Source organism: Thalassophryne amazonica, chromosome 7 (genome assembly GCF_902500255.1).
Source record: "Thalassophryne amazonica chromosome 7, fThaAma1.1, whole genome shotgun sequence".
NCBI classification, from domain to species: Eukaryota; Metazoa; Chordata; class Actinopteri; order Batrachoidiformes; family Batrachoididae; genus Thalassophryne; species Thalassophryne amazonica.
Genome location: NC_047109.1, coordinates 12,669,071 through 12,688,170, shown reverse-complemented (window position 1 = coordinate 12,688,170; position 19,100 = coordinate 12,669,071). Strand labels below are relative to the sequence as shown.

The 19,100-nt window shown below is 44.0% G+C and overlaps 1 protein-coding gene across 1 annotated transcript in view; it reads left to right on the top strand.

Annotated features, from left to right (window-relative positions):
* The first annotated feature begins 6,780 nt into the window (after positions 1-6,780).
* LOC117513631 (14-3-3 protein beta/alpha-like) overlaps positions 6,781-19,100 on the top strand; it is a 74,033-nt gene continuing 61,713 nt past the window's right edge. The window contains exons 1-2 of the mRNA XM_034173858.1: positions 6,781-6,792; positions 8,784-8,861. The gene's annotated coding sequence lies outside the window, so the exon portion shown is untranslated. The remainder of the gene's footprint in view (positions 6,793-8,783; positions 8,862-19,100) is intronic.

Here is a 19,100-nt window from a genome sequence, read left to right as displayed (position 1 = left end):
GGTGAAGGTTGCCACGAGAGTGGACTCTGGAATGATGGGCTCCGGTGGATCTGACAGCTCTGTTTTGACTTCATCTTCGTGCACCCGGGACAAGGCATCCGATCTCTGGTTTTTGGTCCCGGGGCAATAGGTGATCTGGAAGTCAAAACGGCCGAAGAACACTGACCAGCGGGCTTGCCTGGGGTTCAGCCACTTGGCAGTCCTGATATACTCCAGGTTCCGATGGTCAGTGAAAACCGTGAACGGCACCGACGCTCCCTCCAACAGGTGTCTCCACTCCTCAAGAGCCTCTTTCACCGCAAGGAGTTTCCGATTGCCGACGTCATAGTTCCTTTCAGCCGGGGTCAACCTGCGGGAAAAGTAGGCACACGGGTGAAGAACCTTATTGGTCTCTCTGCTCTGGGAAAGCACGGCTCCTATCCCTGAGTCTGAGGCGTCCACTTCAACCACGAACTGGCGGCTAGGGTCGGGCTGCACCAGAACTGGTGCAGTCGAGAACCGTCGTTTCAACTCCTTGAACGCGGCTTCACACCGATCCGACCAGGTGAAGGAGATTTTGGAGGAGGTCAGGGCTGTCAGGGGGCTAACTACCTGACTGTAGCCCTTAATGAACCTCCTGTAGAAATTTGCAAAGCCGAGGAACTGTTGCAGTTTCCTACGGCTTGTTGGTTGGGCCCAGTCTCTCACCGCCGCAACCTTGGCTGGATCAGGGGCGACGGAGTTGGAGGAGATGATAAACCCCAAGAAGGACAAAGAGGTGCGGTGGAACTCGCACTTCTCCCCCTTCACAAACAGCCGGTTCTCCAACAACCGCTGCAGGACCTGACGTACATGCTGGACATGGGTCTCAGGATCCGGAGAAAAAATGAGTATATCGTCCAGATATACGAAGACGAATCGGTGCAGGAAGTCCCGCAAGACGTCATTTACCAAAGCTTGGAACGTCGCGGGGGCGTTAGTGAGGCCGAACGGCATGACCAGGTACTCAAAATGGCCTAACGGGGTGTTGAATGCCGTCTTCCACTCGTCTCCCTTCCGGATCCAAACCAGGTGATACGCATTCCTAAGATCCAACTTTGTAAAGATTTTGGCTCCATGCAGGGGGGTGAACACGGAATCCAACAAGGGTAACAGGTATCGATTGCGAACCGTAATCTCATTCAGCCCCCTGTAATCAATGCATGGACGGAGTCCGCCATCTTTCTTGCCCACAAAAAAGAAACCTGCACCCATCGGGGAGGTGGAATTCCGGATCAGCCCAGCGGCTAATGAGTCCCGGATGTAGGTCTCCATTGATTCGCGCTCAGGTCGTGAGAGGTTGTACAGCCTGCTGGACGGGAACTCCACGCCTGGAATCAAATCAATGGCACAATCATACGGACGGTGCGGGGGAAGGGTGAGTGCCAGATCCTTGCTGAAAACGTCAGCAAACTCGTGGTACTCCACCGGCACCGCTGTCAGATTGGGGGGTGTTTTGACCTCCTCCTTAGCCAGTAAACCGGGAGGAACCGAGGATCCTAAACACACCCGATGGCAGGTTTCGCTCCACTGAACCACCACCCCAGACGGCCAATCAATCCGGGGATTGTGTTTCAACATCCACGGGAAGCCCAAAATCACGCGGGAGGTAGGTGTCACAAAAAACTCGATCTCCTCCCGGTGGTTCCCAGACACTACCAGAGTTACAGGATGTGTCTTGTGTGTGATTAAAGGGAGAAGGGTGCCATCTAGTGCCCGCACCTGCAATGGCGAAGGAAGCGCCACCAGAGGGAGCCCTACCTCCCTAGCCCATCTGCTGTCTAGCAGATTCCCTTCTGACCCCATGTCCACCAGTGCTGGGGCTTGAAGGGTTAAATCCCCGCTCAGGATTGTAACTGGGAGTCATGTGGAAATATGTGTGTGTCCCACGTGAACGTCTTGGCCCACCCTAAACCCAGTTTCTAGGGGTGGGCGTTGGTGTTTAACCGATAGGGGCAGTCTCGTAATTGATGCTCAATCGAGCCGCAGAAAAAACACGCCCCGCAGGACAGCCTCCTCTGTCTGTTAGGTGGTCTAAATGTGGCCCTGCTCGTGTCCATAGCTTCATCAGCAGGGGGAGCTGTGACCCCACGGAGCGTTGAGGCCGTGGAGCGTGGGGAGGGCAGAACCCGTTCGGAACCGGAAGGGAGAGGGACGGCGCGTGCCCGGCCACGTCCTTCGTCTCGCTCCCGACGGCGTTCCTCTAACCGATTGTCTAACCGTATAACGAGATCAATAAGCCCATCTACATCTCGCGGTTCGTCCTTAGCTACCAGGTGCTCCTTCAGGACCGACGACAATCCGTTTACGAAGGCGGCGCGGAGCGCAGCGTTATTCCAGCCGGACCTCGCAGCCACGATGCGGAAGTCGACTGCATAAGCGGCTGTGCTCCGGCGCCCCTGTCTCATTCAATCAATCAATCAATTTTTTTATATAGCGCCAAATCACAACAAACAGTTGCCCCAAGGCGCTTTATATTGTAAGGCAAGGCCATACAATAATTATGTAAAACCCCAACGGTCAAAACGACCCCCTGTGAGCAAGCACTTGGCTACAGTGGGAAGGAAAAACTCCCTTTTAACAGGAAGAAACCTCCAGCAGAACCAGGCTCAGGGAGGGGCAGTCTTCTGCTGGGACTGGTTGGGGCTGAGGGAGAGAACCAGGAAAAAGACATGCTGTGGAGGGGAGCAGAGATCGATCACTTATGATTAAATGCAGAGTGGTGCATACAGAGCAAAAAGAGAAAGAAACAGTGCATCATGGGAACCCCCCAGCAGTCTACGTCTATAGCAGCATAACTAAGGGATGGTTCAGGGTCACCTGATCCAGCCCTAACTATAAGCTTTAGCAAAAAGGAAAGTTTTAAGCCTAATCTTAAAAGTAGAGAGGGTGTCTGTCTCCCTGATCTGAATTGGGAGCTGGTTCCACAGGAGAGGAGCCTGAAAGCTGAAGGCTCTGCCTCCCATTCTACTCTTACAAACCCTAGGAACTACAAGTAAGCCTGCAGTCTGAGAGCGAAGCACTCTATTGGGGTGATATGGTACTACGAGGTCCCTAAGATAAGATGGGACCTGATTATTCAAAACCTTATAAGTAAAAAGAAGAATTTTAAATTCTATTCTAGAATTAACAGGAAGCCAATGAAGAGAGGCCAATATGGGTGAGATATGCTCTCTCCTTCTAGTCCCCGTCAGTACTCTAGCTGCAGCATTTTGAATTAACTGAAGGCTTTTTAGGGAACTTTTAGGACAACCTGATAATAATGAATTACAATAGTCCAGCCTAGAGGAAATAAATGCATGAATTAGTTTTTCAGCATCACTCTGAGACAAGACCTTTCTGATTTTAGAGATATTGCGTAAATGCAAAAAAGCAGTCCTACATATTTGTTTAATATGCGCTTTGAATGACATATCCTGATCAAAAATGACTCCAAGATTTCTCACAGTATTACTAGAGGTCAGGGTAATGCCATCCAGAGTAAGGATCTCGTTAGACACCATGTTTCTAAGATTTGTGGGGCCAAGTACAATAACTTCAGTTTTAGCTGAGTTTAAAAGCAGGAAATTAGAGGTCATCCATGTCTTTATGTCTGTAAGACAATCCTGCAGTTTAGCTAATTGGTGTGTGTCCTCTGGCTTCATGGATAGATAAAGCTGGGTATCATCTGCGTAACAATGAAAATTTAAGCAATACCGTCTAATAATACTGCCTAAGGGAAGCATGTATAAAGTGAATAAAATTGGTCCTAGCACAGAACCTTGTGGAACTCCATAATTAACTTTAGTCTGTGAAGAAGATTCCCCATTTACATGAACAAATTGTAATCTATTAGACAAATATGATTCAAACCACCGCAGCGCAGTGCCTTTAATACCTATGGCATGCTCTAATCTCTGTAATAAAATTTTATGGTCAACAGTATCAAAAGCAGCACTGAGGTCTAACAGAACAAGCACAGAGATGAGTCCACTGTCCGAGGCCATAAGAAGATCATTTGTAACCTTCACTAATGCTGTTTCTGTACTATGATGAATTCTAAAACCTGACTGAAACTCTTCAAATAGACCATTCCTCTGCAGATGATCAGTTAGCTGTTTTACAACTACCCTTTCAAGAATTTTTGAGAGAAAAGGAAGGTTGGAGATTGGCCTATAATTAGCTAAGATAGCTGGGTCAAGTGATGGCTTTTTAAGTAATGGTTTAATTACTGCCACCTTAAAAGCCTGTGGTACATAGCCAACTAACAAAGATAGATTGATCATATTTAAGATCGAAGCATTAAATAATGGTAGGGCTTCCTTGAGCAGCCTGGTAGGAATGGGGTCTAATAAACATGTTGATGGTTTGGATGAAGTAACTAATGAAAATAACTCAGACAGAACAATCGGAGAGAAAGAGTCTAACCAAATACCGGCATCACTGAAAGCAGCCAAAGATAACGATATGTCTTTGGGATGGTTATGAGTAATTTTTTCTCTAATAGTTAAAATTTTGTTAGCAAAGAAAGTCATGAAGTCATTACTAGTTAAAGTTAATGGAATACTCAGCTCAGTAGAGCTCTGACTCTTTGTCAGCCTGGCTACAGTGCTGAAAAGAAACCTGGGGTTGTTCTTATTTTCTTCAATTAGTGATGAGTAGAAAGATGTCCTAGCTTTACGGAGGGCTTTTTTATAGAGCAGCAGACTCTTTTTCCAGGCTAAGTGAAGATCTTCTAAATTAGTGATACGCCATTTCCCCTCCAGCTTACGGGTTATCTGCTTTAAGCTATGAGTTTGTGAGTTATACCACGGAGTCAGACACTTCTGATTTAAAGCTCTCTTTTTCAGAGGAGCTACAGCATCCAAAGTTGTCTTCAATGAGGATGTAAAACTATTGACGAGATACTCTATCTCCCTTACAGAGTTTAGGTAGCTACTCTGCACTGTGTTGGTATATGGCATTAGAGAACATAAAGAAGGAATCATATCCTTAAACTTAGTTACAGCGCTTTCTGAAAGACTTCTAGTGTAATGAAACTTATTCCCCACTGCTGGGTAGTCCATCAGAGTAAATGTAAATGTTATTAAGAAATGATCAGACAGAAGGGCGTTTTCAGGGAATACTGTTAATCAATCAATCAACTTTTTCTTGTATAGCGCCAAATCACAACAAACAGTTGCCCCAAGGCGCTCAAGTCTTCTATTTCCATACCATAAGTCAGAACAAGATCTAAGATATGATTAAAGTGGTGGGTGGACTCATTTACTTTTTGAGCAAAGCCAATAGAGTCTAATAATAGATTAAATGCAGTGTTGAGGCTGTCATTCTCAGCATCTGTGTGGATGTTAAAATCGCCCACTATAATTATCTTATCTGAGCTAAGCACTAAGTCAGACAAAAGGTCTGAAAATTCACAGAGAAACTCACAGTAACGACCAGGTGGACGATAGATAATAACAAATAAAACTGGTTTTTGGGACTTCCAATTTGGATGGACAAGACTAAGAGACAAGCTTTCAAATGAATTAAAGCTCTGTCTGGGTTTTTGATTAATTAATAAGCTGGAATGGAAGATTGCTGCTAATCCTCCGCCCCGGCCCGTGCTACGAGCATTCTGACAGTTAGTGTGACTCGGGGGTGTTGACTCATTTAAACTAACATATTCATCCTGCTGTAACCAGGTTTCTGTTAGGCAGAATAAATCAATATGTTGATCAATTATTATATCATTTACCAACAGGGACTTAGAAGAGAGAGACCTAATGTTTAATAGACCACATTTAACTGTTTTAGTCTGTGGTGCAGTTGAAGGTGCTATATTATTTTTTCTTTTTGAATTTTTATGCTTAAATAGATTTTTGCTGGTTATTGGTGGTCTGGGAGCAGGCACCGTCTCTACGGGGATGGGGTAATGAGGGGATGGCAGGGGGAGAGAAGCTGCAGAGAGGTGTGTAAGACTACAACTCTGCTTCCTGGTCCCAACCCTGGATAGTCACGGGTTGGGACCAGGACAGCAGCACTGTTGAAGCGGTCTCTCCTCTATTAGGGTGATCAAAAATCGTTTTGAATTCCCTCACAAACCCATCATACGTGAGAAGGAGCCGTGAATTTTGCTCCCAAAGCACCGTAGCCCAAGCGCGTGCCTCACCACGAAGCAAGTTAATGACATAAGCCACCTTACTGGCGTCAGACGCGTACATTACGGGATGTTGTGCAAAGACGAGCGAACACTGCATAAGAAAGTCTGCGCACATCTCCACACAACCCCCGTACGGCTCTGGGGGGCTTATGTATGCTTCAGGGGAAGGTGGGGGGGGGTCGTTGAACGACCAGTGGAACGTCTATATTCTGCACCGGGTCGGCAGGAGGAGGAGCTTCAGCAGCGCCCTGAGTGCGCGCTTCCACCTGAGCGGTGAGAGCCTCCATCCTGCGATTGAGGATGACGTTTTGCTCGGTCACCTGATCCAACCGAGCAGTAAAGGCGGTGAGGATTTGCTGCAACTCACCAATCACGCCTCCTGCAGACGCCTGTGCACCCTGCTCTTCCATTGGCTGTCCAACAGATGGGTGACGCCCCTCGGGATCCATGACGTGGCCGAGATATCCTGTTGGGAAAGTGTCGTGACACGGACCCACAACAGGGGGCGTACATGAACGGACAATGAAAGAGTCAAATATGAACACTTTTACTGTTGTGAATGAGCACAACCAAGTACAGCAGATTACAGAATGTCAGATAATAGTCAATCAACAAAGGGGACGTGTGGGCAGGCTCGAGGATAGAAGACGTCTGTCCTGAGAAGAACCGGAACCACACGATTTCCTCCACCACCGAACCAGGAGAATACTGGAGCCGCCAAGTCCCGAATCCCCAGGTGGCCACCGTCTCCGAGCGTCGGATCTGGTACTGCTGGCGAGGAGCAGAAACAATCAGAGGTGGGTGTGTGTACACCCAGTAACAACGCTGGTGGAGATCCCACCTCCACCTCCTATCCAGAAAACAGGTACGTGCAGCAGTTGTGAGTACTTATCACAGAATAGCGTGGGGAGTGAAGACGTCAGCTCTCCACGTCTCTCACACTCAGCCTCCCGCTGTGAGCACTCACGGAACTGACTGCAAACACTGTGTAACAAACACTTGTCAGAAAAGACAAAAGCAACGGCTGAGAGTTTTACCTTTACTGGTATAGATGATATCTCGGCAACAAGGTGGAGATGACGTCTGGTATTTATGGTGTGGACTGATGAAGTGTAGATGGGTGACAGCTGTCCTGAGATATTGAGTGACAGCTGTCACCCCGGCTGTGTCCTTGGCGGCAGCGCCCTCTGGTGCCTGAAGCCCGCACTTCAGGCAGGGCGCCCTCTGGTGGTGGGCCAGCAGTACCTCCTCTTCTGGCGGCCCACACAACAGCCTAAATTCATTCAAAGCCACAATGTCTTTTTTTTCAATGAAAGAAAGTCTAGATTAATGAAAGGAAAAAAAGGGCACATAATCTTTTCTGAAATCCTGTTTGAACAGCACAATGTTTATTTTCCAGAGAGAGAAAAAAATTCTTACCAGTTTGCTTTTCCCGTTCATCTTTCAGGTGCGTTCATGAAGCCAGCAACCATTCCACGGATTCTTGTCCTTATCAGACTTTTTCAAACCGTCTTTCTCACCATCTTCGCTCTGTCTGATGTCGCTCCGTGACACAGACATGCTGCAAAATTCTTCTTTTACAAACTTGAAAGTTCTAAAAGTGTGCAATGTCCACATGCTACGTTTAGCTAAGCTTCGCACAGGAGCTACACAGTGTCACCGCAGCAACCAACCAGTCCCGCTTTACGACAACTGTCATAACAGCTCCGCAAATCTCTGCGGATCCGAGGAAACTGATATGTATCTGTAACACACAGATCAGTGTCCGCGGACTTATAAAACTTGCGGATCCCGTGGATCCGCGGAGTTTTCACAGCCCTGCTTAAAACATCTATAATAATTGTAAAAAATAACGCTGACTACTTTGCGGATTTCGCCTATCGCGAGTTATTTTTAGAATGTAACTCCCGCGATAAACGAGGGACCACTGTATATGATAAAATCGTTATAAAGTTGTTCACCAATGAATATGGCTTTTTACACCCTTCAGAAAACCATACAACATTTATCATTTATAGGTATTTTTTTTATAAAATCGTTATCAAGTTGTTTTACCAATGAATATGGCTTTTTATACCCTTCAGAAAACCATACATTTATCATTTATAGGTATTTTTATAAAATCGTTATCAAGTTGTTTTACCAATGAATATGGCTTTTTACACCCTTTAGAAAACCATACAACATTTGTCATTTATAGGTATTTTTTATAAAATCTTGATAACTGATAATATTTGAAGAGAACAGGGTTATTCAAGAGAATACACCACAGTGTAATTTCCCCCCTTTTTTTCCCTTCTCCTCCATTATCTCCACATTTACTATTATTAATATAGCGTACGTCAGTGGTGGTGGGCAAGTGGTTAGTGCACTTTGTTTCAGTGCGGAAGGTTCCCAGTTCAAACCCCATCTCTGCCACATTTCTCCATGTAATGTGGAGTTGCGTCAGGAAGCGCATCTGGTGTAAAACTTGTGCCATTTCAACATGCAGATCCAAAAGGGGCAGGGACCTCGACTGCAAACAGGGGAGCAACTGAAGGGACTAAAACGTCAGACTCCATTAATGCCCTACATCCAAACAGTTGGTGGCGGTAATGCACCGCGTTGGTTTGCAAACCGCCAATATACCCGACAGAAGAAGAAGTAATTCAGTCAGACGAACGAGCGGAAAGAATCAGCTGTAGCCGCAGCCTGGCACATCGATAATTCTGCTAATATTCAGGTTCATGAGTGCATATTACTGGTTTGTATACCGTTGTTTCGTTTCCATTGTAGACGTTCGCAGACATAAGTCTTCATGTCGCTGCAATGAAGAAGTAGTGTCTTCTATTGAGTATGTATGGTACCGACAGTAATTGTTACAAGCTACGGTGTAGTCTGGGATATGGCTAATATCTGGTGGCGAAATGGAAAGTTACCCTGGCAGGCAGAGAAGGCGTGTCAGGTCGGAAGTTGAGCCTCTGATATTTAGTCTAGTAGTGGTGGTTATCTGAACTTGTAAACTTTACTATCGACGTTGACTTGAGCGATAAATGGAGAGGGGATTACATCGTTTTACCCTTTATAAATATTGGAGGCTGTCTAGTCTTTTGTGATACCGTAGCGCCCTGCAGTGTGGGCCAGACACGAAATACTACTGGACTTAGTGGTTTTGTAACTATTTATATTTGTGCTAGCCGTCAAATCATTACTTAAAAGTTTTTTAAAAATATTATTATTCAGTGAACCGAAATACTCTTTGCACGAGCTTGTCATCGCGTAAACCAGACATATGATTTCTCGTCGATATTATGCTTTTTGGTGGAATACGGTTAAATCCGCTATCGACACGGATAGTTTCATAACGAAATACTTCCTGCAGTGTGCCTGCGTTTCAGGAAATAGCCTGCGTTGTGCTCGAAACTGGTCACGAGGGCCTCACGTTGATTCTGCTTTCCGCGTTTGTGGTCAGAAATGTGCACGCTAATGTTACTATCGAACATTTGTCGGAATAAACTCCGATATTCGAAGAAACCAAGCCCAAACGCGCTTTCAGTGTGGGTTTATTTCCGCCTTTTGGATGAGTCATTTCAGCAGGTACAGGGATGGGTGTGGCGCGACGTGCAGGAGGAAATGGGCACTGCTGTAAAACAGCCGCTCCCCGGATTTCACTCCACGTTTCCACTGCTGATCTGTGTAAAATGAAAGGGTTCTTCGTCTATACCTTTGCAAGCCCAGTTGTCCGCTTCCCCAGATAAATCACAGACTTCTTTAACAATATATACGTTATACAACTTGAGCCATTTTGAAACCTTGTTAGCAGTCGAGTGCTTATAAACATTAGTGGCAACACACAACCTGTTTTTTATCTTATTAGGCCTCATCCCTTTTGAGTTTTTGTGTATTGGTGTGTGCTTTATATAAAAACTGTACATTTTATTTGTTTTATTGTCACGCTCCACTCAACTGACTGTTGTGTAGTACAAGAAATTCAGTTTATACAGTAATACACCTTTTTATTTGTAATTGTATGTAGTGTATAATGGGGAGGTTCTGTGTATTTTACAGTGTGTATTTTACAGATTGATGTGTGCAGCCAATCAAGTACTAACAGACACCTGAGTTAATTAGCTTGTGGCAGAGAAGAGAGATGTAAAATGTGTTAAGCCTGGTTCACACGACAGGATTTTAAAATTATGTTTAGGTTTCCAAAACCTGAGACCACACACGTGAAGATAAAAAAAATCATAGCTCTAACAGGTTTGGTCGTACAGTGTGGCGTTCAGCACCACCACACACGAACAGATTTCACACACCAACATTCTCAGGTCAGACAGGAAATCTCGCAAAGTCTCTCAAGAATAAACGTGACTTCAGAGTAAACAAATGGAGATACTTGTGGACTATTTAAAACAGACGGAAAAACAATACAAAAAGAAAAACAAAAGGTGTTCTTTAAAGGAGTGGAGACAGCGCGACTGCATGCTTGTTTGTGGTTGGAGGACACAACACACGCTGCGATATTGGGCCAAAAAAATCCAACATGTTGAATATTCCCGATTTGCGATCGGAGCGCTCCTGATGTCCCTCTGAGCAGATCAGAGCGCTCTTAACACACCACACACGGGAGGAATATCTGATAAGATTAATTTTAGCGTCATCACGATTGTCGGGGCGTCCTTAAGATTGTCAGAAGGGGAAGATTGGGTCCGATTTCGGCCTAATTATCCTGCCGTGTGAACCCAGCTTTATGTGGTACTTGAGGACAAGGGTTGAGAACCAGTGTCATAGTCAATTTGGCAATTTGTCATTACGCATAATGCAGTGTGGTGTTGCGCGACAGTGCATGCCTGCAAGTTCAGTTGAGGAGTTCCAGCTAGGTTCTCTCTGCTTAGGATATTCATATTTTTCAACAATATTAGGAGAGCTTTCAGGAATATGGCTGTGCTAAAGTTGCCAACAGCAACTGTCAATTTTTGTTCAGTGGGTTTTTGCTTGAACATTTGGGGGAATTATATATAACTTGGAATACAGAGAATGCATCTCTTCGAATGATTTCATGCACTGTGGTGAGCGTAACATCGATCAATCAAGTTTATTTCTAGAGCCCTTTACAACACTCAAAGTGAGCAAAGTGCTTTACAACAAATTTTAAAAACAAAACATGGTAAAAACAAATCAATCAATCAATTTTTTATATAGCGCCAAATCACAACAAACAGTTGCCCCAAGGCGCTTTATATTGTAAGGCAAGGCCATACAATAATTATGTAAAACCCCAACGGTCAAAACGACCCCCTGTGAGCAAGCACTTGGCTACAGTGGGAAGGAAAAACTCCCTTTTAACAGGAAGAAACCTCCAGCAGAACCAGGCTCAGGGAGGGGCAGTCTTCTGCTGGGACTGGTTGGGGCTGAGGGAGAGAACCAGGAAAAAGACATGCTGTGGAGGGGAGCAGAGATCGATCACTAATGATTAAATGCAGAGTGGTGCATACAGAGCAAAAAGAGAAAGAAACAGTGCATCATGGGAACCCCCCAGCAGTCTACGTCTATAGCAGCATAACTAAGGGATGGTTCAGGGTCACCTGATCCAGCCCTAACTATAAGCTTTAGCAAAAAGGAAAGTTTTAAGCCTAATCTTAAAAGTAGAGAGGGTGTCTGTCTCCCTGATCTGAATTGGGAGCTGGTTCCACAGGAGAGGAGCCTGAAAGCTGAAGGCTCTGCCTCCCATTCTACTCTTACAAACCCTAGGAACTACAAGTAAGCCTGCAGTCTGAGAGCGAAGCGCTCTATTGGGGTGATAAGGTACTACGAGGTCCCTAAGATAAGATGGGACCTGATTATTCAAAACCTTATAAGTAAGAAGAAGAATTTTAAATTCTATTCTAGAATTAACAGGAAGCCAATATGGGTGAGATATGCTCTCTCCTTCTAGTCCCCGTCAGTACTCTAGCTGCAGCATTTTGAATTACTGAAGGCTTTTTAGGGAACTTTTAGGACAACCTGATAATAGTGAATTACAATAGTCCAGCCTAGAGGAAATAAATGCATGAATTAGTTTTTCAGCATCACTCTGAGACAAGACCTTTCTGATTTTAGAGATATTGCGTAAATGCAAAAAAGCAGTCCTACATATTTGTTTAATATGCGCTTTGAATGACATATCCTGATCAAAAATGACTCCAAGATTTCTCACAGTATTACTAGAGGTCAGGGTAATGCCATCCAGGGTAAGGATCTGGTTAGACACCATGTTTCTAAGATTTGTGGGGCCAAGTACAATAACTTCAGTTTTATCTGAGTTTAAAAGCAGGAAATTAGAGGTCACCCATGTCTTTATGTCTGTAAGACAATCCTGCAGTTTAGCTAATTGGTGTGTGTCCTCTGGCTTCATGGATAGATAAAGCTGGGTATCATCTGCGTAACAATGAAAATTTAAGCAATACCGTCTAATAATACTGCCTAAGGGAAGCATGTATAAAGTGAATAAAATTGGTCCTAGCACAGAACCTTGTGGAACTCCATAATTAACTTTAGTCTTTACAGCAGGATGAATATGTTAGTTTAAATGAGTCAACACCCCCGAGTCACACTAACTGTCAGAATGCTCATAGCACGGGCCGGGGCGGAGGATTAGCAGCAATCTTCCATTCCAGCTTATTAATTAATCAAAAATCCAGACAGAGCTTTAATTCATTTGAAAGCTTGTCTCTTAGTCTTGTCCATCCAAATTGGAAGTCCCAAAAACCAGTTTTATTTGTTATTATCTATTGTCCACCTGGTCGTTACTGTGAGTTTCTCTGTGAATTTTCAGACCTTTTGTCTGACTTAGTGCTTAGCTCAGATAAGATAATTATAGTGGGCGATTTTAACATCCACACAGATGCTGAGAATGACAGCCTCAACACTGCATTTAATCTATTATTAGACTCTATTGGCTTTGCTCAAAAAGTAAATGAGTCCACCCACCACTTTAATCATATCTTAGATCTTGTTCTGACTTATGGTATGGAAATAGAAGACTTAACAGTATTCCCTGAAAACTCCCTTCTGTCTGATCATTTCTTAATAACATTTACATTTACTCTGATGGACTACACAGCAGTGGGGAATAAGTTTCATTACACTAGAAGTCTTTCAGAAAGCGCTGTAACTAGGTTTAAGGATATAATTCCTTCTTTGTTCTCTAATGCCATATACCAACACAGTGCAGAGTAGCTACCTAAACTCTGTAAGGGAGATAGAGTATCTCGTCAATAGTTTTACATCCTCATTGAAGACAACTTTGGATGCTGTAGCTCCTCTGAAAAAGAGAGCTTTAAATCAGAAGTGTCTGACTCCGTGGTATAACTCACAAACTTGTAGCTTAAAGCAGATAACCCGTAAGTTGGAGAGGAAATGGCGTCTCACTTATTTAGAAGATCTTCACTTAGCCTGGAAAAAGAGTCTGTTGCTCTATAAAAAAGCCCTCCGTAAAGCTAGGACATCTTTCTACTCATCACTAATTGAAGAAAATAAGAACAACCCCAGGTTTCTTTTCAGCACTGTAGCCAGGCTGACAAAGAGTCAGAGCTCTATTGAGCTGAGTATTCCATTAACTTTAACTAGTAATGACTTCATGACTTTCTTTGCTAACAAAATTTTAACTATTAGAAAAAAAATTACTCATAACCATCCCAAAGACGTATCGTTATCTTTGGCTGCTTTCAGTGATGCCGGTATTTGGTTAGACTCTTTCTCTCCGATTGTTCTGTCTGAGTTATTTTCATTAGTTACTTCATCCAAACCATCAACATGTTTATTAGACCCCATTCCTACCAGGCTGCTCAAGGAAGCCCTACCATTATTTAATGCTTCGATCTTGAATATGATCAATCTATCTTTGTTAGTTGGCTATGTACCACAGGCTTTTAAGGTGGCAGTAATTAAACCATTACTTAAAAAGCCATCACTTGACCCAGCTATCTTAGCTAATTATAGGCCAATCTCCAACCTTCCTTTTCTCTCAAAAATTCTTGAAAGGGTAGTTGTAAAACAGCTAACTGATCATCTGCAGAGGAATGGTCTATTTGAAGAGTTTCAGTCAGGTTTTAGAATTCATCATAGTACAGAAACAGCATTAGTGAAGGTTACAAATGATCTTCTTATGGCCTCGGACAGTGGACTCATCTCTGTGCTTGTTCTGTTAGACCTCAGTGCTGCTTTTGATACTGTTGACCATAAAATTTTATTACAGAGATTAGAGCATGCCATAGGTATTAAAGGCACTGCGCTGCGGTGGTTTGAATCATATTTGTCTAATAGATTACAATTTGTTCATGTAAATGGGGAATCTTCTTCACAGACTAAAGTTAATTATGGAGTTCCACAAGGTTCTGTGCTAGGACCAATTTTATTCACTTTATACATGCTTCCCTTAGGCAGTATTATTAGACGGTATTGCTTAAATTTTCATTGTTACGCAGATGATACCCAGCTTTATCTATCCATGAAGCCAGAGGACACACACCAATTAGCTAAACTGCAGGATTGTCTTACAGACATAAAGACATGGATGACCTCTAATTTCCTGCTTTTAAACTCAGATAAAACTGAAGTTATTGTACTTGGCCCCACAAATCTTAGAAACATGGTGTCTAACCAGATCCTTACTCTGGATGGCATTACCCTGACCTCTAGTAATACTGTGAGAAATCTTGGAGTCATTTTTGATCAGGATATGTCATTCAAAGCGCATATTAAACAAATATGTAGGACTGCTTTTTTGCATTTACGCAATATCTCTAAAATCAGAAAGGTCTTGTCTCAGAGTGATGCTGAAAAACTAATTCATGCATTTATTTCCTCTAGGCTGGACTATTGTAATTCATTATTATCAGGTTGTCCTAAAAGTTCCCTAAAAAGCCTTCAGTTAATTCAAAATGCTGCAGCTAGAGTACTGACAGGGACTAGAAGGAGAGAGCATATCTCACCCATATTGGCCTCTCTTCATTGGCTTCCTGTTAATTCTAGAATAGAATTTAAAATTCTTCTTCTTACTTATAAGGTTTTGAATAATCAGGTTACATCTTATCTTAGGGACCTCGTAGTACCATATCACCCCAATAGAGCGCTTCGCTCTCAGACTGCAGGCTTACTTGTAGTTCCTAGGGTTTGTAAGAGTAGAATGGGAGGCAGAGCCTTCAGCTTTCAGGCTCCTGTCCTGTGGAACCAGCTCCCAATTCAGATCAGGGAGACAGACACCCTCTCTACTTTTAAGATTAGGCTTAAAACTTTCCTTTTTGCTAAAGCTTATAGTTAGGGCTGGATCAGGTGACCCTGAACCATCCCTTAGTTATGCTGCTATAGACGTAGACTGCTGGGGGGGTTCCCATGATGCACTGTTTCTTTCTCTTTTTGCTCTGTATGCACCACTCTGCATTTAATCATTAGTGATTGATCTCTGCTCCCCTCCACAGCATGTCTTTTTCCTGGTTCTCTCCCTCAGCCCCAACCAGTCCCAGCAGAAGACTGCCCCTCCCTGAGCCTGGTTCTGCTGGAGGTTTCTTCCTGTTAAAAGGGAGTTTTTCCTTCCCACTGTAGCCAAGTGCTTGCTCACAGGGGGTCGTTTTGACCGTTGGGGTTTTACATAATTATTGTATGGCCTTGCCTTACAATATAAAGCGCCTTGGGGCAACTGTTTGTTGTGATTTGGCGCTATATAAAGAAATTGATTGATTGATTGATCAATTATTATATCATTTACCAACAGGGACTTAGAAGAGAGAGACCTAATGTTTAATAGACCACATTTAACTGTTTTAGTCTGTGGTGCAGTTGAAGGTGCTATATTATTTTTTCTTTTTGAATTTTTATGCTTAAATAGATTTTTGCTGGTTATTGGTAGTCTGGGAGCAGGCACCGTCTCTACGGGGATGGGGTAATGAGGGGATGGCAGGGGGAGAGAAGCTGCAGAGAGGTGTGTAAGACTACAGCTCTGCTTCCTGGTCCCAACCCTGGATAGTCACGGTTTGGAGGATTTAAGAAAATTGTCCAGATTTCTAGAAATGAGAGCTGCTCCATCCAAAGTGGGATGGATGCCGTCTCTCCTAACAAGACCAGGTTTTCCCCAGAAGCTTTGCCAATTATCTATGAAGCCCACCTCATTTTTTGGACACCACTCAGACAGCCAGCAATTCAAGGAGAACATGCGGCTAAACATGTCACTCCCGGTCCGATTGGGGAGGGACCCAGAGAAAACTACAGAGTCCGACATTGTTTTTGCAAAGTTACACACCGATTCAATGTTAATTTTAGTGACCTCCGATTGGCGTAACCGGGTGTCATTATTGCCGACGTGAATTACAATCTTACCAAATTTACGCTTAGCCTTAGCCAGGAGTTTCAAATTTCCTTCAGTGTCACCTGCTCTGGCCCCCGGAAGACAACTGACTATGGTTGCTGGTGTCGCTAGCTTCACATTTCTCAAAACAGAGTCGCCAATAACCAGAGTTTGATCCTCGGCGGGTGTGTCGTCGAGTGGGGAAAAACGGTTAGAGATGTGAACGGGTTGGCGGTGTACACGGGGCTTCTGTTTAGGGCTACGCTTCCTCCTCACAGTCACCCAGTCAGCCTGCTTTCCCGGCTGCTCGGGATCTGCCAGGGGGGAACTAATGGCGGCTAAGCTACCTTGGTCCGCACCGACTACAGGGGCCTGGCTAGCTGTAGAATTTTCCACGGTGCGGAGCCGAGTCTCCAATTCGCCCAGCCTGGCCTCCAAAGCTACGAATAAGCTACACTTATTACAAGTACCGTTACTGCTAAAGGAGGCCGAGGAATAACTAAACATTTCACACCCAGAGCAGAAAAGTGCGGGAGAGACAGGAGAAGCCGCCATGCTAAATCGGCTAAGAGCTAGTAGCTACGCTAAGCTAGCGGATTCCTAAAAACACGCAAAGTGAATAATGTGTAAATAATTTAGAGGTGATTCAGCAGAAGGAGTGCTTTAGTTAAGGCACGTAAAGATTACACTGGGAAACAAATCGTAATCTAGATAACTAGATCAATCTAACTGCGCAGATTAAACAGCTAACAGATACAGAAAAACACCGCTGTGCTCCGGAACAGGAAGTGATACAATACCGCAGTGAGAGCCAACCACCAGTAGAGGCAAGCAAGACAAATATCCAACAGTAAAACCATTACAAAAACAATTAAATAAAATATGCATAAAAACATTTAATAGGATAAAATAAAGTGCCATCAGCCATCATCGGTGAGTATAACATTGCGTATAATGGCAAAGTGCTGAATTATTCCAATGACACTAAATAAAAATTAAAAAAAGAAATGTTTACAGTTGATGTCTTTGCTTGATATACATGTAGTATACAATGAAATAGGTCTGCTATCCTACAATATTCCACTTGAATGAATATCTGTGAAAATTGAGTTGATCTGGCCTAGATGAAGACTAAAAATCTAAATGTCAGAATATCCATCATTTATTTTAGCTAACTTATTCCAATTAAGGAGCACGTGGTATGGGGCTGGAGCCTATCCCAACGGTCATTGGCGAGAGGCACGGTAAACCCTGGATAGGCCACTGGTCTGTTGCTGGGTTAAATTAATGTCCAAGCCGTAGTATGCATAATAAAGGGGCACAGATATTTGAGAATGTCTGAAGTTTGAATTTTGTCCCAAGTATTCAGCCATAAAGCAACACATCAGTCTTGACCAAAGCAAGCCCCTACGTTTCACCCTATGTTTGTGCTCCTGAAGACTGTTCGTTTAAATCTTCCACACGGGGCTGTTAGAGAATTTTATTCAGCTTCACTCCTTGCTAAAACATGAGCCAAATTGGGTGAAAATTTGTGATCACCTCAATGGTTCAGTCCTGTTCATAACAATGAACATTAGCTGACATTGAATATGGAGTGTCAGCATGGTGGCTTAGTGGTTAGTACTGTTGCCTCACAGAGAGAAGGTCATGGGATTGATTTCCACCTGTGGCCTTTCTATGTGGAGTTTGCATGTTCTCATGTTTGCGTGTCCTCCCACATCCAAAGTCCTGCAGGTTAGGTGGATTGGAAACTTTAAATTGTCCGTAGGTGTGTGTGGGTGTGAATGTGTTTCTTTGTCTGTATGTGGCCCTGCGACAGAGTGATGTCCTGTACAGGGTGTACCCCGCCTTATGCCCCATGACTGCTGGGTTAGGCTCCAGCCTCCCGCGACCGAAATCTTGGATAAGCCGTTGACGGTGTGTGTGTGTGTGTTGGGGGGGGGGGTATGGACTGTCAACTTAAGCCTGGTTCACACGACAGGATTTTAAAATTATCTTTAGGTTTCCAAAACCTGAGAGACCACACACGTGAAGATAAAAAAATCATAGCTCTAACAGGTTTGGTCATACAGTGTGTGGTGTTCAGCCACATGGTAAGGACAACAACACCACACACAAACAGATTTCACGCACAGACTTTCGCAGCTCAGACAGGAAATCTCGCAAATTCTCTAAACAAACTGAGGTAATTTGTGGACTATTTAAAACAGAGGGAAAAAAAACGATAGAAAAAGAAAAGGCGTTCTTTAAAGGAGTGGAGACAGCGCGACCACTGTACTTTCTGGTCAGTCAGAACAGCTGTTTTGATTTTATTTTCCGCTCCATGCGTCTGTCACCTCACTTTCTGATTGGCTGCACATCACATTCAGCAGGCTGTGTGCTCGTTTTGGTCAGAGGACACCACACACACAGCGATATCGGGCCAAAATAATCCAACATGTTGAATATCCCCGGTTTGCGATCGGAGAGCTCCTGACGCCCTTCCGAGCAGATAAGAGCGCTCTGAACACACCACACACGGCAGGAATATCTGATAAGATTATCTTTAGCGTCATCACAATTGTCGGGGCGTCCTTTATGCTGCGTTCACACCGGGCGCGACATGAGTGACAGGTTGCCATGTAATCCCTATGGAACGACGCGTTTTGGCGCCAAGTCACG